Genomic DNA, 25,214 nt, shown 5'->3' on the forward strand with positions numbered 1-25,214 from the left:
AATCCTCCTACTCAATTAAATGATGTCATGTATCATAGTAGTATATTAAAATATCATTAAATTTAATTAAATGTTACACATGTTACTATTTAATTGGGTAGAAAGATTTGTAGGAACAAAAAATAGAAGGATATTTAATTTCTCTAATTTAAACAAACTTTTCTCTTTTACGAAATCATTCCAAAAATGCATTTTTATCTATAAAACTATAAAATATAAATAGGCCGGATTCTACTATAAATAGTATTAATGATAACTATCATATGAGATGAGGATTACAGTTGTATTTGAATGTATTTTGAATTGGTTTATCCTTATCTAGTGGTAGGATGATTGTTGTATATATACTCGTTGATGATTAATGAGAAAGGCGGTGAAGTCAATTACCTTTATGGTATCAGAGTCGTGACTCTTCCCAATCATATCTGTCTTCCTCGTTTTCTATCAATTTTCTAAATCCCAATTGACGCCATGGTTGCACCAGAAGATGATTCACAACCCAAGGAAAACCCCAAACAGTTTTTTCACACTGCGTTTGCTGTAACTAACGTCAAAAACACTATAACTATAATCCTTGATCAATCTGATGATCGCTTTGCATCATGGGTTGAACTCTTCACCATTGTTGCATGTGCTAATGATGTTCTTGATCATATCAGCACCAAATCTCCTCGATCTCCTTCCATTGACGATACCACCTGGAACAGACTGGACGCCCTCGTAAAACAATGAATTTACTCTACTATCACACTTGAATTGCTTCAAGTAATCATACTACCAGGAGCCACAACACAACAGCTGTGGGACCGTTTGCAGGAAATTTTTCAAGATAACAGGGCAACGAGAGCAGTTTACCTCGAAGAGCAATTCAACACAACTAGATTGGGTTCGTTCTCCAATGTCACTGATTACTGTGCACACCTAAAGACTCTCTCCGGCCAGCTTGCGAATGTCGGCAACCCCATCTCTAAAACTAAAATGGTGTTGCAGTTGGTTTCCGGCCTTACCTGTGGCGAGTTTGACATAATTACTACCTTGATTCAACAGTCGGACCCTCTTCCCTTCTTCAACAAAGCTCGATCTCAGTTTCTTCTTGAAGAGACACGACGAAACAAACAAGATCAATCCTCTTCTCAAGCCCTAATTTCACAGGACTCTGAAAATCGCACTGCTTCAACGAATCCTGATTCAACTACTTCTCGTGAAAATCAATCCACCGGACGTGGCTCTTATCGCGACGGTGGCAGGGGCGGACAAGGAAACAATCGCGGCGCAGCTCGAGGCAGAGGAAGAGGTCGCGGTGGACGTGGTCAACAACAACATACAAATTGTTATGGCGCACATGCTTCCTGGTATTCGCAACTAATGTGGGCGCCTCCTCCTTGCCCGTACCCCACATCCAACACAGTTGGGCTTCTTGGTCCACGAACCACTGCTCAACAACACACTCAAGTTCATCCCTACTCACAAGCCCATTTCGGCAATCAGCAACATCAACAGGCCCAACAACATGCTAACTTAACTTCTGGTTCTTCTCATGGCCACAATCCACTCATGACCCCTACCGAACTTGACAATGCGTTTCATACTATGCATATTCAACCCCCGGATGGCTTATGGTACATGGATACGGGCTCTACCTCACACGTCACAAATGACTCAGGTAAAATTTCCAACTATTCTCCTTTAAGTAAACATAAGTATATTTATGTAGGCAATGGTCACCGATTACCAATTACCGGTCATGGCACGGCCACTTCTCCATCCCCATATTTTCCTTTTAAACTCATCGATGTCTCTCTCGTTCCCTCTATAATTAAGAATCTTGTTTCCGTACATAAATTCACTCGTGATAATCTTGTTGCTATAGAATTTGATCCTTATGGTTTTTCTGTGAAGGATCTCATTACGGGGAAGCTCATCACAAGATGCAATAGCTCGGGCGACCTCTATCCCATCACTCAAGCTTTGAACATCAAGTCTTCACCTACCTCCCTTCATACTACATCTTCCTCAACTTGGCACAATCGTTTAGGACATCCAAATATTTCAGTTTTTAAATCCTTATGTAATCGTCAATTTATTCCTAGCTTAAAACTTAATAAAACTTCTGTTTGTCATGCTTCTTTAGGGAAACATGTTCGATTACCATTTACTTCTTCCACAACTATTACATATAAACCATTTGAAATTATACATGCCGATTTATGGACATCACCAATTGCTAGTAAACTCAAACACAAATACTACCTAGTTTTCCTTGACGATTTCTCACATTTTATTTGGACTTTCCCTGTAAAAGTAAAGTCTCAAGTCTTCTCTATATTTATACAATTCCAATCTTACATAAAACTCAATTCCAATTACCAAGCAAAGCATTCTAATGTGACAATGGTCGTGAATTCAACAATTCTTCTTTTCACAACTATGCTAAAACCCATGGCATGACTTTTCGGTTTACTTGTCCTTATACATCCTCTCAAAACGGTAAGGCTGAACGAATCATACGCACCATAAATAATATGATTCGCACCCATCTTCTTCAAGCATCACTTCCACCATCATTCTGGAATTATGCCCTCGATGTATCTACTTATCTTTTAAATATCACACCCACCACTACCATCCACAATTTCACTCCTACTGAAATTCTTTATGTTCGAAAGCCTTCCTTATCCCACCTTCTCACCTTCGGCTGCTTATGTTACCCCAACCTCACTTCCACAACAAAACACAAGCTTGACCCTCGTAGCACTCCTTGTGTTTTTCTTGGTGTTAGATTTAAAGGGTTGTGCCATTGGGCCTTTGTAGTTCGGTCCATTTTGTATTCCCAGTTTGGGCCTGTCCAACCGTGCTTATCTTTCTAGGGTTTAGTATATAAGATGCATGCATGCATTCTTATCATTAACGCTTTCATTAATTATTTTATCAAGTGTACTCTAAACCCTAGTGCACCTCTACAGTATAAGTTATTAATCGAGCCCTGTTGAGGTGTGACTACATTTTAATCATTCGACATACATATTGATTCATTGTGTGTTCCAGTATTTATTGTTCTTGCTTATTTACCTGTTAAAGATCTATCGATCTAAAGAGTTTTTGACTCATCAATTGGTATCAGAGCAGGAGACTGTGTAATCTATACGCATATCTTCTGTCGAAGAAGGTTTCAGGGTTTTCCGCTAATATTGATCTCTGTTAGAAGTCGTCATCTTGTTGTTGACGTAATTCTTGGATTTCGATTTTACCCTGACTTTGTTTACAAGTCTGATCTTGAACACGTTTTTCGCGGTATCATCATGTCACTCGACGATTCCAACGCAAACCCTATCAATATCTCCAACAACATTGGATCCACAACTAGGATTCCCATTCTATATACTCAGGATTACGAAGTATGGACGCATCACTTTGAAGATTATGTGATAGGTTCTGAAGACAATGGGTATTTAATCTGGGAAGCGATCACTGTAGGTCCGTTCGCTCACACTGGCACAAACCGAATCATAAAGACTCAAAAGGAGTACAACCAACTTGTGATTGATGTTAAATGTGTTCCTCAAGATGAAAAGGAGAAGTTTGTATGCAATATCAAAGCGCTAAGAATGATCAGATTTGCCCTACAGTCTGACACCTTTCGGTTGGTTCGCTCATGCACGAAGGCGAAAGTGGTTTGGGACAGGTTGAATAGCTGTATTCTACCGATGAGGATCTTGAGCATTCGATCCAGACTCTATTGCTTTCAGAGTTTGAAGACTTCAAGAAGAAACATGAAGAGAAGCTTATCCAAGCCTTTGATCACTTTAATCATCTTCTTAGCAAAATGATAAAGCATGGCATAGAGAGGAAAGTTATTGAGCAGAAGGTCACATTCATGAATGGCCTAAGATCCGAATGGATGGCTGTAGTGTCTACTGTAAAGGCCCATGAACAATTCAAGTCTTACTCTTTGGCGAAGCTAGTGGGTATACTAAAGTCACATGAAGGTGTAGTGACTAAAGAAACGAATGTGGTTTCTAGCATGGGTTCTTTGGCCCTAATTTCCAAAGGAAAGAATGCAGTTGAAGAAGAAGAAGATTTGGATCTCTCTGAATTTGATCTGACCAATGAAGAATATGACCAATGAAGAATATGCTTTAATGGTTTCAAACCCAAAGAAGTTCATTCACAGAAAGTTTCCCACCAATAAGAACCGAAACTGGCAAGGAAACTACAATTTAGAAAAGGCAAAGGAGGAACCGAAGATCACTCCCCAGCAAGAAGAACCAAAGAAGGAGAGCAAGATGTCAAGTGACTCAAGATTTAATTGTCACTTTTGTGGAGGCAAAAACCACTTTGCCAAGGACTGTATGTTGAGGAAGATGACTGAGAAGAATGAGAATGAAGACGATGAAGCATACCACCTGCGAAAGCTGGAAGAGATTAAGAAGAAGAAAGCTGCTGCAAATAACACTATGAATGTTCTTATTGTGCAGGAAAATGTTGATGATGATGAATTTGGTGGTGTTGAAGTCTGGTCTAATGACTCAGAGGATGAAGAGGTGAGAAGGCCTACACATGGCAGAGCTTTCGTGGCGAAAGAGGATGAGTATGCTGCTGAAGGAAAGTGATTAATGGTGATAGCTGGAGTGTCACAGATGAGGGGTTACACCACTGATGGGGGTAAAGTTGAAGCGAAGGAACAAGAAGACAGGTGCTTCGCTGCCAAGCCTGTTGGTGAGCAGAGTGCTACCAGTTGATCAAAAAGGTACAATCTATTCTCGAATCATTAAAAATCCCTGTCACAAACTATGAAAAGGAATTGAACGGATTAAAATCTAAATTTTCTAGTTTAAGTGGTAGTTTAACCCAAAATCGCCACACAAATTCTAACCTCACTGATCAACTCAGCAGGGTGTCTTTGAAGAGTGAGGATAGGCGAATGTGGATTGAGCAAAAGGAGAAAGAGTTAATTAAAATTAAGGATGAGACAATTTATTTGCAAAGGGATAATTTGAAGCTTTTGAAACAGAGAAATGTTTTTTGTTTAATTGTTAAACGCTTATATTCCAATATCACTCAATTACATCTGGATTGTGAAAGAGGGAGGAAAATTCACAATATGATTCTTCCTTTCCTTGAATTATAGGAGGACGTAATTGATGCTGATGCTTATGTTTGTGAAGTTATAGTCTCGTCTGATGAAGTTTCTCCTGGCTATAAAATTGGTCTTGACAAAATTGAATCCTTTATGCAGTCCAAAGACCACAAGGAGATGCTTAAGAATTCATTGGACGAAAATGATAAATTGAAAATTAAAACCGAAACTATGCAGAAATTTGATTCATTGAATGCCAAGTTGAGTTCAGAAACAAAAATTAATGTTGAAAATACTTCTGAATTTGATGAGGATGATGATATGAGTGAAATATCTGTAGAAGATGTGGTAGACTATTCTGAATTTGTCAAGAGCGAACCCGAACCCACCAAAAATCTCATTTCTGAAAACTCGGTTGAATTCGCTGGTTTGTCCCAAAATAAGTCCAAAGTTATGAAAGAAAAGGTTGTGGTGTATCAGAAGGTCCAAACCACGCCAAATCAAGTTTATGCAGTTACCAGCGTTACACAGAAGCAAACAGCCGAACTCACAACATTAGTGAATGAAGATAATGCTAATGGATGTGATGAATTCTTCTGGTCAGCGCCAATAGACAATGCTGATGAAACGATCGGTCTATCTGAGAAAATATCATGGAGGGTTAAAGGCAGATATGTGGCAGAACCACTCAACAAGCCTGCACGTTTTGATATGCCAACAACCAGTGGCACCAAAAAGATTCCAAGTGAATCAGTTAAGGTAACAAGCGAAACCTCCTCGTTAAAGAGCGAAACTCATGATAAAAGATCGAAACCAAAGGCCAACATCCATAAAACACCCAAACAGGTGTCTGAGAAGAAACATCAACGTAACAGGAGATACAAGAAGAATCTCGCTGAAAGGAAACAGTTCTGGCGGTCTCAAAACCAAAATTACGTTCAAACAAATAAAAGTCCAACCGCTAAGGACAAAGGAGTATCAAAGAATCAAGCTACTTCTTGTTCTCAATGCTATTCATGTAGCCAAGCAAACCGAAAGGGAAGTTTTGGTCCCCAAAATAGAAGCGAAAGAAACCAAAAGAGTGGTTTCGGCTCTCCACTCAACAACCGAAAAGGAAGTTTCGGTTCCTCAGCCACAAGCGAAAGGACCCAAAAGCAAGGTTTCGCTTCTAAAATACATTCCTCTCACTCAAAGCACTATCCTAAAGAAGATGTGAAGGGAAAAGGGAAGATCGTCTCAGGAGATGAAAAGAAGATGAATACTAATCTAAGGAAACAAAACCAAAAGTTAGAAAACAATAAAGATCCAATTCCTAGACCTAAGGTTGAAGCATCAAAAGATAATAAAATCAAAGTTTTCACAATCAAAAGAAAAGATGAAACAACCTTAATCAAACGAACTTACTTGGTTGACTCTTCTATTGTTATATCATGTTCTGTAAAAGGCTCACATGGACCCAAGAAACTTTGGGTTCCTAAATCTGCTTGATTTTTGCAGGTTATGCGTGACGAGCAGTTCGACGACGAATGGTACATTGATAGTGGCTGCTCACATCACATGATAGGGAGAAAGGAAGAGCTTCAGGAGTTTTGAGCTATTAAGAATGGTGGATGTGTCAAATATGGCAACAACTCATTTGGCACAATAAAAGGCTATGGAATGATCACAAATGGTGAATTCTCGATCAGAAAAGTAGCATACGTAGAGGGCTTACAACACAATCTCATCAGTGTTTCACAACTGGTGGTGGGAACTGGACTGAAGGTGTCGTTCGATGATGAAGGATCTAAAATAGTAGAGAAGAAGACCAAATCAGTTCTATTAAAATCCAAAATAAAAGGCAAAATGTACCCCCTGAATCTCAATCCCATTCGAGGGAAGCCAGTTGCGTGTCTGCTAACGAAAGCACACTCAGACGAAAGTTGGTTATGGCACCGAAGGCTCTCACACCTCAACCTCAAAGACATCAACAAGCTAGTTCTTGGTGATCATGTGCGAGGACTTCCAATACTCAAGTTTGATAAAGAACATCTGTGTGCTGCATGTGAAATGGGAAAGCAAAGCAGGAAAAGTCATCCAACACGTGTTAACACGAAGATCATCGAACCACTTGAGTTTCTGCATATAGATTTATGTGGACCTTCGGCTATTGAAAGCATTGGTGGTAACAAATATATACTAGTAATAGTAGATGACTTTTCCTCTTTCACCTGGGTATTTTTTCTTAAACAGAAATCAGAGGCTACACCAAAGCTCAAGATATTTGTCAAGCAAATAGAGCTTCAACTGAGAAAGCTGGTAAGAAATATTCGAAGTGACAATGGGCTGGAGTACAAAAACAATGAATTTGAAGACTTTCTTGATAAAAAGGGAGTATCTCACAACTTTTCTGCTCCCTACACTCTGTTGGATTAATGTCTAAGTCCATAACTATAATTGGTAAGACTTGACCCGACCCGGCATGGTCCATTTGGGTTGCATGGCATCATGCATTTGGATAGACTATAATGAGAAAAATAACACTTAAGGTTGGTTAATATATTATAAGTTCTAATATATTAATAAGGTTATTTAATTAGTATTGATCAAGAATTAATTTGGAATTAATTAAGTGATCAAAAGGAGACTAATTAAATATATGGGTTGATTTTGTAAATCATTTATTCTTATATATGTGGGCTTGTGATCCAAGATTCCTTATGTTGGACTAAGTCCATGGGGTGACCCATGGATACTCCATGGAGGTTAAAATCCATGGAGCATAAGGAATGGGTAAATTTATGAGTTACATGGTGTAACCCTAATATCCACCATATAAAAGAATCCCATGGCTCAAGAAATCGTGCACTAATGTGTGAGTGTGAGGGCTAGACGATTTCAAGGAGTGTTCAAGTTTCTCTCAAGTTATTCCAAGTGTATTTGGTGTTGTGTGAACCATTTGAGGTGTCACACTTGGGGCACTAGGCACTCAAGCTTCATGAAGACATTCTACATCAAAGAGGTATGTATTCTATCTTGTTATATTTATTATTTTGTATGCTAGATTAGGATAATACCTTGGATGTTCATAATTGTATGTATAATAGAGAAAACATAGATCCAATGTATTTAGGGTTGCATGTACACTTAGGAGTGTTAGAATGCTCATAACCCAACAGTGGTATCAGAGCCTAGGCTTGTTTTCTTGTTATACTTGCAAAAGTAGCTGAAAAATCGAGTTGGATGCATATATTCGATTGTTTTGGCTGGAAATGGACTAGGAACATTACCCTAAGATGTTTTTGGACTTATAAACTTGTTTTTGATGTGGTAATGTTCATGCTAATCCAATTTCTAAGATAATTGTCATAATTTCAAGATTTGTATTAGTTTGTATGTTCATGCTAATTTCTTGAAGATTGATGATTTGAATTATCTTGTTCTTATGAGGTTCTTAGATTAATATAAAAGTTGTGTGAAATAGTTGTTTTCAATCCATTTTAATCTAAGAGTTGATTCCAAAGTGTGTTTTTGTAACTTGTCCTCAAGTTATATGAAAAGTCACATTTAAGAATCATAAAACTCATAAAAGTTGGCAAAGGTTACAAAATGAAGAGTCTGGTTCTAATTAAATGGTTTTATGACTCCATAACTTGTCCTCAAGTTATGGAGGTTCAAGAGTCTCTTCATTAAATTAAAAAAAAAGTGTAACCTTAATTAGTTCCATAAGTTACAATAAAAAAAAGTTATTTTTTTATTAATTAGTTTAAAGTCTTCCATAACTTGTCCTCAAGTTATGGAACTTGAAGAGTTTTTTTTTTTTTTTTGTTAATTAAAACTACTTTAAACTCATAAGTTATGGAATTAATTAGTTTTGAATAGTTTCAAAACTTGCCCTCAAGTTTTGGAATTTGAAAAGTTTTCACTTATGAATACTTTAATTCCAAGTTAGCCCTTAGAATTTTAAAAGTTAAAATTCAACCCTTATACTTTATAATATTATAAGTTAATAATATTTATATATATGAATAAGAGTAAGTCAGTCTTACCGTTAGTAGGCCTCATTCACGAAGCCGGTCTATAAGGGGGGTATAAGGTTACTGCCTATAAAATGGCAGTTTAATGGATGTCCACTCTCACCCACCGCTTCCTTGACTGGTGGAGGGTCGTTAGCCGAACGGGTAGGACAAGGACTATAATTCTCCTTTCATTAAAAGTATTAATGATAAATACTAAGTAACTAAACTCTTATTAATACCCAATCTTAGTTACTTAGGAAAATGTGAATTTGGTGCTAACCCATGAAATTACACTTTGCACTTTGCTTAAGTCGTTAGTGGAGCGTGTGTGGTTAACCGGCACACTAACCTGGACTTAACAAGGTAGGCAAAGGGTAACTTAATATTTATCATAGTATCGGTGGAGCGTGTGTGGTTAACCGGTACACTGATTAAGGGGTAAATATTAAGGGTACCAAGTATATTTGCATGGTTATTCACACCTTTTTTTGTGATCCTCGGCATCCCAGTCACAAAACCTGAAGGGCACACTCGAGATTGAAACATGCCTTTGAACAGTTCAATGAATCTCAAAGATCTAGGACTTTCAAATCCAATTAAAACCTAATAAATTATTTCGTTTTTCATGGTGGAAATTGGTGAATCGTCATTCACCTACCTTCAAATATTTTATAGCTTGGATTACGACATCCCTCTTCTAAGTTATAAAATAGTTTGTTGGGTCCTAGCCTTAATATTTCATATTGGGTGTCATATTAAGGACTTTAAATCAACTATCTTGAATATCTCCCAAAAAGATGTCTGGTCTAGACATTTATGATCTTCCCAAATCTCTTGAAACAAGCTTTCCTAAATGAAGATGATGTCCCATGGATATCATACTTCTTTCACCTCCTCCAATTATTCTCCCTAACCCACAAGTTCCTAAAAAGTTTAAGGTCACTCAAGCCCTATTGGCAAGGCAAGGTCTAGGTGTGATCACATCTTGGAGATGTAGTCACATATTGACAAGCAGGGAAAGTTGGGTGTCAAAGTCTTGAGAAAGTTGGTGGCTCAACTACTTTCTAAGTCACATAGTGAGTTCTTTTGGGAATCCTATGAAACAGACTAAGACAAGACCCTTAATGATCTTATCTATTTGCTAAGATCAACTTCCTAAAACGCTATGGACATTGACAATGATGACATTGGATATCCAGTAAAGCTCTCTCTTCCCAATGGAAAGGGATCGGCCATAGTCAACTCGGTTGACCCAATGGTAAAGAGAGAGGCGAAGTCTGAGATAGTCCCATTATCAAGGGTCCATATGTAACTATTGCCAAAGGAAGGGGCATTGGTTACGAAGCTGCCAAATTTACCTAAGGATGTTAAAGTCAATAAGTTTGGCTCTACTTCAGGTAAAGTCCATTGTCTAACTCTATTAAGTACATGCTGATTCTGATCGCGAAGATGGATTTCAATTGCATGGTTCGGTGATCAGAATTTTGGGCTATTACTTAAGAGTTATGATATTTATATTGCTTAGGAATAGATAACAACAAGGCTTTCATATGGATTGTAAGGATAAGTTTTTCCGCAAAGTTTTAAAATAAAAGAAAAAGGTTTTGATTTTATTTATTTGAAGTATCCTTACAATGGCATTTGTGAAAAGTTGTTGCTTATAAGATTCCATTGATAACAATATTGGAAAAATGGATTTGATTCTTTCGGTTGTGGTAGAGTCTACTATTACCAAATAAGGAAAGATTCTCATCACCCAAGGTTCAATTGGACCGAAACTTGGAATCATGCAAGTTGTATAGTATGATGAATGAGAACTTTCAGCTTGGAAAATTAAGACTAATTCCTTATGTGAATAAGGAAAGGACTAAGGGATCGAGTACACATTCTTGTGCACTGGTCAAGTCCACCACAAAAGATCAAGAAGACTATTCGTCATGATTTACTTAAGTTCAGTAAATATGGTTATACTTATAAGTTTAAGTATAAGTCTGTAGCATTGGAGAAGTTTCAATGTGAGACAGAACGAATAAGAAGAATCAAAGTATGGCAGAAAGATAAAAGTTTCTCAAATCTGAAAAGATGGGAGAGTACTTTAGTATCATGTTTATGATCATCTTAATGATTAAGATACCATATCACAATTGGTCCTCTAAAGTCATCTTAGTGCATTCTTATGACTAAGAAGAGGAGTCATGAATTGTTGAAATGGTTAAATCAAAAAGATGAGTCATACTTCGTTCCAAAACAATTCTTAGAGTCATACTCCAAGATTGTAACTTGAGTGACATATCTTAAAGAGGGTTTGTTAACACTAGTCAAATGTAAGAGTAAAAGGTTATCTACTCTTGTACATTTGAAATTGGTAAGTTGTGATGTTTTGGATAAAACAGAGACCAACTTAGGCCAATTGTGTAAAGTGTTAGTCTTGATAAAGAATCCGCACTATCTCTTGAATATTTGACAAGGGAGTCTTTTATGTCAAGAGGACAGTGGGAGTCTTAAAGCTCTTGAAAGTTTCAAGACTTAATCAAGAATAAAACCTAAAGTCCTTCACTAGCACACGACTTGAGGTTTATAACCTATCGTGTTGAAATTTTTGTGCCTATTCAAGTTGGCTTTACATAGGAGTTCTGAGAGTTCTCAATTGGTTGCACAACTACTTGGAAGCAATGGCAGGCACCTGAGCTGCCAAATGGCAAGAATTTAAGATTGCACAAGTTTAATCAATATGAGTTTGGATTTGTCACTAACCTTGTCTTGTGATTATGGTTTTGACAAATTCACATGGATAAGAACACATACACTATTAAATCTAAGTGTCATAAGGTTTCTCTCTGATTCATGAAAATGATGGTGAGGAAACACTTTCACTAAGTAGATTTTAGCTAGATAGCAATTGTGATATTTGCATTCTCAAAGTCGTTAGTGGAGCGTGTGTGGTTTACCGGCACACTAACATGGACTTGTGAGAAGTGGCAAAGGTCTAAACAATTGAGACTACGATTACGGCATCCCTTTTCATAGTTCTAAAATTGTTTAGACACATATGTGAGCTATCTAAGAGAGGTGTATGATTTTGATAAAGTTTTATCAAAACAATCTAGTATCAGAAATCTGAACTTTGGTAAGAAAGTCAGCTGATTTCTGAGTACATGTCAAAGCTAGTGGGAGCATAAGTGTTATGCTAATAATCATCATGTTAGTGGGAGCATGATAATTATGACAAAGGTTGCAAGTTAGCAATGTTAATTATAGAAAACAAAAGTTTCAATTTGTGAGGTTGCATGGGTTGAAAAAGTTGTTTTGCTATAATTAAGGGAGAGGAAATTATACTTCATTTCAATTCTAAAAGCTTAGATTGAGATTTTAATCGTATTTAATCAAGGATATATATATGAATTTCATGTTGGAATGGCTCAACATAAGGAAATTCTATATATGGGTCCATTATTTGCGTTCTAAAATTCGATTATGATTACGGCATCCCTTTTCATAATCTTAATTTTGAGAACTTGGCAAATTGAAATGGAAATATTATAGCAAAAGACTGGTTTAGTCTTTATGTGAGACATCATGAATCGTGTCCCATATTCTTCGGATATAGGATCGATTACATGTGGTATATTCATCCTTTCTAAAATTTTCCAAATGCCTGGGGCATTATGAAGGGAAAAGGTCTAGAATTGGATATGACTAAAATGATTAAGCAATTGTCGAGGACAATCTAAGGTTTACCAAAGATTGGTTGCTCAAGGACAGTTGGAAGTATAATGTTAATTCTGGAAGGACCATATTGACATAATCTGTAAGGAGGCAACTCTTGTTCAGAAGTGATAGTCAAAATGGAATATGGAAATGTTTCAAAGTTAGAAATTATTCAATCTGTGTAAGATTAGGAAACTTAATGAAAGAAGGATGTTTCCAAGGAGCTGATCTCCTTTGGAATGCTCTGTAATGATTGTTTTCAAGTCTTTCTGACTTTGTGCATAATCATTAAGAGGATCAATGCATATAAGTTTAGAATCTAACAGATTTCAGTAAATGGAATGAATTTGGAATTCTTGCATTTGCAGTAAGGATTTGGGACTGTGAAAAGAGGATCATTGGAGTGATGTTGAATTGATCTATTTTACAAAGTAAAGATCATAGACAAACATAGTATGCATACTTGGTGTATGGCATGACTAGTGTTTAGAAAACATAGTGTACATGCTTGGAGCATGGGACAACTATTGTTTTAAATTCAAGTATAAAGTTGATAAAACCGAAACAATGAATAATGAGTAATCAGTATGGTGATAAATAAAAGTGTTTATTTATATTCATAGGGTTTGATACCATATTTGATTCATTTATTCTTGTGTTTCACTTTGCATGTTTTGACTTCCAGAATAACTAAGTCGCTCTTCCTGAATGATTAAGTTATTCAAACCATCCACAGTCGGTCATATGTTGGAAGTAGATATGAATCAAGACTGTCATGGGTTGGTTTGTAGAGGTCCAAGTTGGTGGACAAAGTGGTGCTACAACACTCATGAGTGCTCATAAGTTCTGAGTATTGGATTCAACCCGCGCTCATTTGAATCACTTCATGGATTTTATCACGAGTGATCATGAGACGATAATATCTTATATTCTTCAAACCTAGAGATATGAGTTGTTACTATGAGTTGGTTATACATTGATTGCACGAAAACGCATTGGTAACTCGATGTTATAAAACGTGCCTTTGTGTATGATTCAACAAGTAGTAGAACAAGCCATATGAGTCGAAGTTTATCCATTCCTTTTACCTTCGGGATAAAAGCGATATCTGTGGGCCCCTCGATGATTTAAAGATGATACATGTGAGTGCTTGGCCAAGCCAGGACTGATTTGATTTGTTCAATCAGTCAGTCATCATGAATCGGAAATCGGGAAACAACAAATGGACAGAGAGAATGATTGATAATCCATGTCTCAGTCCATATGATATCTAGAATGGAGGAATATATGATCCCTTATCTAATGGAGAAGTCATTGACAAAGGTCAGAGTTCATCGACAAGGTCAGAGTTCGACAGAAGCTTTTGAGAGCTACGATTGCTGATCGGTTCCTGAAGTCATACGCAATAATAGTTTTAGACTTATCCAAGTGGGAGACTGTTGGATTAATGTCTAAGTCCATAACTATAATTGGTAAGACTTGACCCGACCCGGCATGGTCCATTTGGGTTGCATGGCATCATGCATTTGGATAGACTATAATGAGAAAAATAACACTTAAGGTTGGTTAATATATTATAAGTTCTAATATATTAATAAGGTTATTTAATTAGTATTGATCAAGAATTAATTTGGAATTAATTAAGTGATCAAAAGGAGACTAATTAAATATATGGGTTGATTGTGTAAATCATTCATTCTTATATATGTGGGCTTGTGATCCAATATTCCTTATGTTGGACTAAGTCCATGGGGTGACCCATGGATACTCCATGGAGGTTAAAATCCATGGAGCATAAGGAATGGGTAAAGTTATGAGTTACATCGTGTAACCCTAATAGCCACCATATAAAAGAATCCCATGGCTCAAGAAATCGTGCACTAATGTGTAAGTGTGAGGGCTAGACGATTTCAAGGAGTGTTCAAGTTTCTCTCAAGTTATTCCAAGTGTATTTGGTGTTGTGTGAACCATTTGAGGTGTCACACTTGGGGCACTAGGCACTCAAGCTTCATGAAGACATTCTACATCAAAGAGGTATGTATTCTATCTTGTTATATTTATTATTTTGTATGCTAGATTAGGATAATACCTTGGATGTTCATAATTGTATGTATAATAGAGAAAACATAGATCCAAGGTATTTAGGGTTGCATGTACACTTAGGAGTATTAGAATGCTCATAACCCAACACACTCCACAACAAAATGGTGTCGTTGAAAGGCGAAACCGCTCGTTGTGTGAAGCAGCCCGAACCATGCTCAGTTTCGCCTCATTGCCTTTATATTTCTGGGCTGATGCTATTGCTGCTGCCTGCTACACACAGAACAGATCTCTTCTCAACAAGTGCTTCTCTATTACTCCATATGAGATCTTGAACCATTGTAAGCCAAATGTCAAGTTCTTCCATGTGTTCGGTTCCAGATGCTTTGTTTTCAATTCAAAGGAGCACCGAAACAAGTTTGATGTCAAAGATGACGAAGGATTTTTCTTGGCTACTCCTTAACCTCCAAGGCATATAGGGTTCTGAACAAACGTTCCAAGAAAATCGAAGAAACCTATTATGTCACCTTCGATGACAACTACGTCAAAAAGCTTCAGACAAACGAAGGTTCATTGGAGGAAATCTTTCCAATGTCTGGTCAAGTCACTGTTTCCATTTCGAATTTATTTGAGCAATATATGTCATTGTTCGATGAACCAGAGAAAGCCATTCACTCTGAAGCAAAGGCTGCTGACAATAGGATTGATTCCTTGAAGCAAATCATTGATGATGCAGCGAAGGTTATGGAAAAAGAACAACTGGGAACTACTGAACAGCCTAGTCTAAGCGAACCTCCAAAAGAAAATTCTACATTTCAGGGGGAGGGTTCGTCTTCATCTGATAACCCTGAATTATTATTCCAGGGGGAGAACCCATCAACCGAACGTCCAATTGAGGGGGAGAATTCAATGCCTGAAGGCAAAACTGTCTCAACAGTTGAGGGGGAGAATTCAATGCCTGAAGGCGAAACTGTCTCATCATTTGAGGGGGAGAATGCAAATACAAATGATGATGATATTCAGTCGGAATTCGAAGAAGAAGTAAATGCTGATTTGGATCCCTCCTATGATCCAAATTACCCACCTCTCACCAAATGGACAAAAGATCATCCAAAAACCCAAATCATTGGTGATTCCTCAGAAAGAGTTCTTACTCGTTCTCAACTGAAAGCGAAGCAAACTGCATTATTCTCTCAAGTGGAATTTTGTATGTTTAATTCGTTTGTCTCCAAAATTGAACCGAAGACTGTCAACACCGCACTCGATCACTCAGATTGGGTACATGCAATGCAATACGAACTCAACGAGTTTGAGTGAAACAAGGTATGGAGACTGATTCCTACGCCAAAGGATGTATCTGTAGTTGGACTGAAATGGGTATTTCGAAACAAAATGGACAAAGAAGGGAATGTAATTCGTAACAAAGCAAGACTGGTTGTGAAGGGATATTGTCAAGAAGAAGGGATTGACTACGAAGAGACCTTCGCTCCAGTAGCCAGGTTAGAATCAGTAAGAATCTTTCTGGCCTATGCTGCTCACAAGAACTTTGAAGTATATCAAATGGACGTCAAGTGTGCATTTCTAAATGGAGAATTAGAAGAAACGGTGTATGTAGAGCAACCACCAGGATTTGTGAACGAGAAGTATCCGGATCATTGCTACATTCTGGATAAAGCAGTCTACGGTTTGAAACAAGCCCCGAGAGCATGGTATGAAACTCTAACACGCTTTCTTAAGTTGTCCAAATTCAAACAAGGTTCGGTTGACCCAACCTTCTTTCGCAAGAAAGAAGGCGAACATTTAATGATAGTTCAAATTTATGTCGATGACATCATCTCCGGCTCCACGAATCCTTGCTTAACAGCCGAATTCAGGAAGTTGATGGAGTCTAAATTTGAAATGAGCGCAATGGGTTCGATTAACTTTTTCCTTGGACTGAATATTAGACAGGGACCAGAAGGCATTTTTATTAATCAGGAGGCTTACTCGAAGACTCTACTAGCGAAGTTCGGTATGATGGGAGACTCAAAAGTGAAGGTTCCTATGGTGTTTGGCATGAAGTTAACACCTTCTCTGGAAAAACCGGCTGTTGACATGACCCTCTATCGACAAATGATAGGGTCCTTAATGTATCTGAGAGCTAGTCAACCAGATATAATGTTTTCTGTCTGTTATTGTGCCAGGTTTCAAGCTAATCCACGCGAACCTCACATGATGGCTGTGAAGAATATTTTTCGGTATCTAAAGCGAACCTCGTCTCTCGGTGGATGTGGTCTGGACCGAAAGAGCACTACTGGCGGGTGCCAATTTCTTGATGGTAAACTCGTCAGTTGGCAATCAAAGAAACAAACTTGCGTGTCTCTTTCTACAGCCGAAGTTGAGTACATCGTTGCATCATCCTGTACTTCACAAGTTGTATGGATTCAAAGCCAACTTAGGGATTATGGCCTAAGCATGAAGAAGATTCCCCTCTATTGTGACTCTGAAAGCGCGATTAAAATATGTCATAATTCAGTGCAACACTCTAAGACAAAAGATATTGCACTAAGATACCATTTTATCAAGGACCATGTTGAAGATGGTAATATCGAAGTCCATTTCATTAGATCTGCTGATCAACTAGCTGATATATTCACCAAGGCCTTACCTAAAGCAAGCTTTAATAAGATACTCCAAGGGAATGATGGTAGCAGAGTCTGTACCGAAACCCCTTTCTTCTAATTAAAAATGTACAAGCGAAATAGAGCGAATGCTCGGTCTATTTCGGCTCTTGAATTTTTCAGGAACCGAAATGAACCGAACGCTCGGTCTATTTCGGCTCTTGAATTTTTCGGCAACCGAAATGAACCGAACGCTCGGTCTATTTCGGCTCTGGAATTTTTAGGAACCGAATTGACCCGAACGCTCGGTCCATTTCACTTCATCTTATCTCAGGATTGGGTTCGGTTGTATATTCTTGTATATCTTGTTTATCCTTTCGCTTACTTTACTATGGTATTTGATTTTCTGTTTTTATTATTTTTCAGAAATTACAAAAATCCAAAAATATTTTATTTTCTGTTTTTATTATTTTTCAGAAATTACAAAAATCCAAAAATATTTATTTTATTTTTCAGAATTTCTAAAACTCCAAAATTACAAAAATATTTTTATTTGTTTTAGTATTCTCTCTCTATTCTTATCTTGTTTCAAGTTCACAAATGCGACACAAAATGATGATGGGGCAGGTATAACTTTCTTATCTATGTACTAGCTAGGTGTCCCTAGAAGCATGCTGTTGTATGTAGACCGAAGCCTCTAAAACTCTAAGTGAAGCCTTAATGATTCGATAAACACCAATCGTCTCTTCCCAATCAGGTTGCTAAAATCACTCAAGTAATGAGCTACCTTACTCTTCTCCAATTGAGTAAAGAGTTGTCTGCTTTGTCATTTTCGTATAGCAGAGGTACTTTCGGTTCCTTAACCATCTCCACTCATTTCTACATTTGCTTTCGGTTCATCAACGTAAACCTTGAGACTCTTAGATATTACCACTGAGGTTTATGGTTATACAAATTCTGTGTTCATGATCTTAGTTTCATTCTACCACGAGCTGAGTGAAACCCAAAATCCAACACAACTAATGAATTGACGGTGAACAATCAAACGTTCTAGCTCTCACCCATGATTTAACGAAACCACTCTTGTGGAATGTCACCTGAAATCTCTTTTTCTTTTTGAGTGATCTTTATGAAATTGTATAAACACCAAGACGTTATCTTCCCATAAGATCCAATTTTATTTTTCTTGAGATTTCTAAAAAAAAAACATCAAGTCACTTAATATTTCATCAAACCTACTTGTTTAACAGGCTACATCGGTCTCACAAGTACTTCGTCCACTTTCGATCTTATGTCAAGAACCAAAGCATGGATTGAAGCTAAACCACCATCAATAGCCTGATAATCAAAAGATGCCTTTCAATGCTTCTTAACAAGCACTTCGAAGTCTCTCTTGACTTTGAAGGAAGAGATTCATGCCCGGGATCAACTGCTTCATGTCTTGATTGACATCACTAATATCCCACATAAATTTTTCTTTATTTCTTTATCTTTCACACTATCTTGCACGAAATTCTTTACGATTTTTCAAACTCTTGTTCGGTTGCTAATAAGGTATTTTCAGACATATAGCTTCGATTCCTTATGGTGGCGTTGATTTATTTAAATAATACAAATAAAATAAGGGTGACTCAGCATGAATTTGAAACGGTTCAAAATTTGAACAGGAGATAAGGATGAAAAGGCACGTGAATTTGAAACGGCACCTAATATCACGCCTGATGACGACTTCTTCGGAAAACTCAAAACTCAGTTGTCAAATCACGCTTTTTCAGGCGTCGATTCAGAAGATAGTCGAATCATTACTGTGGATTTTTCTCTCTCCTGGCGATGGTATAAAATATTTTCTCACACCTCTTAAGCTACTTTACGAATTCTCCACTCTCTCAAGAACATATCGGCGATTATCTACTGTTCATCTTCTTCTTCACCCCTGCAACAATGGCTGAATCTTCCTCGGTTTTCGAACAAACTGCTCAGTCATCTCTTCTGACCATCAAACCCAATCAGAATCTGATCATCGACCTGAACCTTCGTACATGCTACATGTGGTTGAATGTCTCAAGTATTCCCCGCTGGTGGTTGCTCTCACACAGTTTGAATGCGTTCCAATGTCGATGCTCTCTCATGTCTACTCAGTTGTTGTCTACGATAAAGCTAAGGAGCGTATCTTCTTTGAAATCGTCAATCAAAAGTCGTCGATTTCAAAAGCTTGGTTTTGTTTATTGCTAGACCTTGCTGTCGCGGATTCTATGATTAACCCTGATTCCATTACCACCACTCAACTGTTCAAAATGTTCTATGATCTGGGGTACACTGAGCTTCTCACCACTATCACCAAGTTCAAGAAATCTTGTCTTCCTCCTCAGTGGAATAGACTCTTTACTCTACTCTCCAAGGGTTTATCGAAGAGGTTTGCAGGTTCGGATGGAACGAGCAGGGCGTTCATGACCCTTCTATATGTTCTGTATCATGGGGTTAACATGGATTATGGGTCAATCATTTGGTCTCAACTGGTTCAGAGTATAAGTTCTTCTTCAAGGCACTCATAAATTTCATGTGCTCGGTTTTGGACTATAATCACTAATTGGGCGATCGCAAAGTTTAATGTTCCAACAATAACGGATTCACTCATATCCTCGATTGCTACCTTCCACACGACTAGGATTCTTGTCTCAGATCCCTCCAAATTTCTCTTCATTGGTTCGATTCCGGAGTCAATGTACAACTGTGTTTCCCCTGAAAGCAAGGTAATCAATGAGTACAAGAAGCTAAAACCTACAAGGCCACGACAACTTACTCCAGAAATGCAAAGCTCGTTAGACGCTGCAGACAAACCAGTGAAAAGAGGGAAGAAGCCTGATAGAAAAGGGGAAATGGATGGTCAATCCTCCAAAGTCTCTACTCCCAAGAAACGCAAGTCTGAGCAAGCAGCGCCTACTGCTCCAAAGAAATGAAAGATCAAGATGAAAGTTCAAAGACCGAAGTCTCCTTCCCCATCTACCAGTGACTCCGAGTATGTTCCCTCTGACACACAGCACGACCCCGAGTCAACTGACGACGAAGTCACACGAACCGAAAGTCCACCTAGAGGTAATTTGCCTCCACCCTCACCATCTAATGATAGTAACCAAAACTCACCTCCTCATTCTCCTCCACACTCGGTTCCTATTTCTATTGCCCCCTTTCCTCCACCCATCTCGTCTACCACTACTACCACAATTCCTATTCCAACCCCTTTATTCACTGAAGTTACTACCACTACTACTTCTCCAACCGAACCTAATGTTCGTGTCAACGTATCTGATACGGGGGCATCTAATTTCGGTTCTGACCCACCTATTACCTCAAAATCTTTATCCCCACCTCCTTCAAATGAATCTGAACCTGTTCTTGGTGGAGAAAATGTGGAATTCGACTCTGTTTACTATAGTCCCTATCGAGTGCAGAGTGATGATGATGATGACGCTCCTATTACGAAGAAGCATCTCAAGGCCATGAATGACAAACTTGACCAATTGCTCTCTTCCTCTTCTGGCAGTGCATATTCAGAAGCAGCAATCAAGGCTTTGTTGGCAACAGTTGTCAAAGAACATGACACTTCCATCACTAATGCTGTTAAAGCCATTAAAGCCTCAACCTCCACCTGTCAGAAAGCTTCACTTGCAGTCGAAGCCTCCACCAAGGATTGCAAGCAGGCGACCGCAAATGTCAAAAAACTAGTTTCGGATGCACAACTATTTCTTGATTCTCTCCAAGCTGCCGCTCAGAAGAATGCTCAAACAGTGAACGCTTCGGTTGATAATCTTACGCGTTCACTGGAAGCTGAAAAGAAACATTTTGAGGAAGCTCGCCAGGCAATTTAGGCTGCTAACACTGAGCTTCACACTTCAGTTGATGCTCGTCTCACTCAACTCGAAGCTGAGCTTGCTGTCGAAAACAAGATTATGGATGAGCTGGATAAGCGCCCTTCTCAGCTTAAACTTCAGAATCTCAAGCTCAAGGCCGTAAACACGGAGATTGCAGAGTTAAAATCTGAGCGTGAAGTGATTAAAAGTTCAGTTGGTGATGTCCATTCCATTCTCCTACACCTTCTGGAAGCCCATGACTCGATCCTTACCATCTCCATTCGACGCCACTTGGCTGAGAAGTTGAGACCTGCTCTGGATGTTTTGAGCAGAATTGAGGGTGTTCCGGAGCCAGTTGTCCCTCCGAAACAAGGGGGAGAAAATGTTACTCAGGGCAAGGGTAAATCTCAACCACCTCCAAAACCGAAAGTCACTACTGAGCCGAAGGGTAATGAAGCTTCGGGCAGTATGAAGGGCAAACGAAAGAAGATGATTGGTGATGATGATGAGGATGAAAATGACGATGACACTGATACAGAAGGAAAAGCTTCTAAAATCGAAGATCTTAAAGTTAAGCCCACTGAACGAGAAATTGAGGCGAAGCTTCAAAAAGAAAAGGAAATTCTTGATAAGGAGAGGAAAGCGAACGAGATGCTAGAACAAAGGAAGTCTATGTTTCCTGAGTGGTCTATGGAAACACTTCAGAGGGAGGTAATCGATGCACCAAGCACTCATTGGCTCGAATCGGTCCTTTCTTTTGGGCTTGAGAATTCCAAGGACTCACAACTTTATATGCCAATCAACCGAAATGCATTCATTTTTCATTGTTTTGAGTCAACGGCTGGCATTCCTTCCCCAGACCCGAAGGTTGATCGGGATCTGCTTGAGTATTATCTTGAGTTTGCTCAGCCGCAATACCTGACCTGGAGTAATCAGAAAATCACAACAGTCAAGGTGCTGAAACCCACTTTAGTAGGGAAGTTTATCAACATCAAGTTCAAAGTGACCCGAGGCTCTGATAGCTCAGTTCATATGATTTCCCTGGCTAATATTCTGAATCTGAATCCTCATGATTGGATTCTCCTGAACAACATTTTGCTGACTAACCAAAAGGAGTATGAGCCTATTATCGATCACATCAAGCGAATTCTCGTGTGCTATATTCATGAAGTCGCAAAGATGGATCATGAAATCGCCTCTGCCATACATAAGAAGCCCACTATGAAGCCAATAGGGAGGGCAAGCGATGTCAACGTGATGATTAAGGGTAAAATCGACCCCAAGTTTCATACGGTCATGTTCATGAGGGGCGAAGGTCAAAAATGCCTATTCGCTCTTATTGACAAACACCTGTTCTCCACCGCCTGCCTAGAGAATATTCTGGATATTATACACGGGTGTAATCAGAACAGCGAAGCCGACAAGAAATTTTTTACTGATATGCTTCGGTGGTACATTCTTTTCCGTCAAACTCTTCTTGCCATCATCCCCAGGCTGTTCAAGATTATGAGGAAGACTAAAGTTACTCAACCGAAGTAGTCTCTCGCCTCAATTGGCGCAAAGGGGGAGATTGTTGGGTTTAAAGGGTTGCGCCATTGGGCCTTTGTAGTTCGGTCCATTTTGTATTCTCGGTTTGGGCCTGTCCAACCGTGCTTATCTTTCTAGGGTTTAGTATATAAGATGCATGCATGCATTCTTATCATTAACGCTTTCATTAATTATTTTATCAAGTGTACTGTAAACCCTAGCGCACCTCGATAGTAGAAGTTCTTAATCGAGCTCTGTTGAGGTGTGACTACATTTTAATCATTCGACATACGGATTGATTCATTGTGTGTTCCAGTATTTATTGTTCTTGCTTATTTACCTGTTAAAGATCTATCGATCTAAAGAGTTTTTGATTCATCACTTGGTTATCCCTCCAATCATCGTGGATACATATGCTTACCTCTAAACTCATCCACACCTATTATCTCTCGACATGTCATCTTCAAAGAAGATGTTTTTTCCCTATTCCAATTTATCTCCATATCACAATCACTCATATACATTTCTTGACCCTACCGAACCCTCCCCCTATCTCATTCACTACCAACAATCCCTTCAAAATCCTAGTACCATCGACACCACCTCAAACCGTGCTCCTCCCACACCTTACTCGGTTGCTAGTAATTTACTAGCCCAACCCACACCGGCCCCCCACGTCAGTCCATCATCAGATGTCTCTAATCTTCCCACAAGCCCACCCACGGCTGCTTCTCCTTCATCTGATTTTCTCACACCCCCATTTTCCCCTCCTGCAGCTCATCCTATTCAAACCAGAGCTAAGAGTGGTATTTTTAAACCTAACCCCAAATACTCATTCTATACTCACGACATTTCTCCAATTCCTAAAAACCCAAAACTTGCTCTACTTGACAAAAATTGGAAAGATGCCATGCTTACTGAATATACTGCTTTACTTATGCAGAATACTTGGGAACTTATCCCTAAACCACATGATGAAAATATTATACGATGTCATTGGCTGTTTAGACATAAATTTCGTTCAGATGGGTCTCTTGAACGATACAAAGCGAGATTAGTTGTTAATGGGAAATCTCGAGAAGTCGGGGTTGGTTGTCATGAAACTTTTAGCCTAGTGGTCAAACCTGAAACCATACGCAGGGTACTTAGCCTGGCACTCACTCGTAATTGGGAGTTACATCAACTTGACGTCAAAAATGCTTTTCTACATGGCTCTCTCAATGAAATAGTCTTTATGCACCAGCCCCCCCTCCCCCCCCCCTTCGGTTTTCATCATCCTTCTTATCCTCGCTATGTGTGTGTTGGATTAGGTGTCTAAGCCCATAACTATAATTGGTATGTACTTGAATTGATAGCAGCACAGTCCTTTTGGGTTGCCCTCAACCTAGCAACTGGACAAGGAAATTATGAAAGGAGAGATATTAATTTATAAGATTAATGAATTAATATAAATGATTTATTAATATGTTAAAAGATTAATATATTAATTAGAAATCATCATGTTTAATTAATAGTTAGCCAGAAATTAATCAGAATTAATTTTGGGGTTAAAAGAATTAATTATAAAGTGCAGGGACTAGTTTGCAATTAACTAATAGTTGAGTGGAAGGTTCCAGAACCCCCTTGGAAGGAGGTGGACGAAATTCTTAGGGGAAACCCTAGAGATTTCGTCCAAGGGGTCCAAATAAGGCCTTTGGATCTTGCTTAGGCCCTAAGCAAAGGATAACTAGGGTTTTCCCTAAACCCTAGATCCCTCAGCTATTTAAGGAGCCTCCTGGCTCACATTTGAGGTCACTGATTTCTTTGGAAGAAACCCTAAGGCCGAAATTGCATACTCTCTCCATCCCCTCTCCTCCAAGTTTCCTTCTTGCTAGTTCTTGGGTGTGATTCCATTAGAGGCATTACATTTGTGGTGCTAAGCTTCCAAGAAGATCAAGATCAAGATCAAGAGGATTATCAATTGTTTGCTATAACAATTGAAAGGTATGTAACTCCTAAACCCTAGTTTGTTAATTTCAAAATTAGCCTTTGTCCTCTAGGGTTCTTGTTTTGCAATTCAAAGTTATATGTTCAATAGTTAAAACATAGATCCAAAGTAGGTTGCATGTGAACTTAGGAATTGTTTTCTAGTTTATTTGTTTTACCTAAAACCCATCAGTGGTATCAGAGCCATTGTTTGTTTTAAATTGAATTGCTATAATTGTTGAATTGCAAATTAGGGTTTATAGCTATTGAACCCTAAAGGCCAAATTTTCGATTTCTAGGGTTTTGGATAAAAGGGTTTTTTTTCGAAAACCCTAGCCTCCAAAGAACCCTAATCGAAATTAGGGTTAGGGTTTTGAAAACCCTAGCCTCCTCCCTTGTAAATTTCGACATTGCTAGAAGTTTTAGGGTTTCTTGTTTTGGATAATTGTTA

Source organism: Lactuca virosa, chromosome 4, assembly GCF_052849685.1.
Source record: "Lactuca virosa cultivar CGN04683 chromosome 4, Lactuca_virosa_CGN04683_v6, whole genome shotgun sequence".
In the NCBI taxonomy this organism is placed as follows: Eukaryota; Viridiplantae; Streptophyta; class Magnoliopsida; order Asterales; family Asteraceae; genus Lactuca; species Lactuca virosa.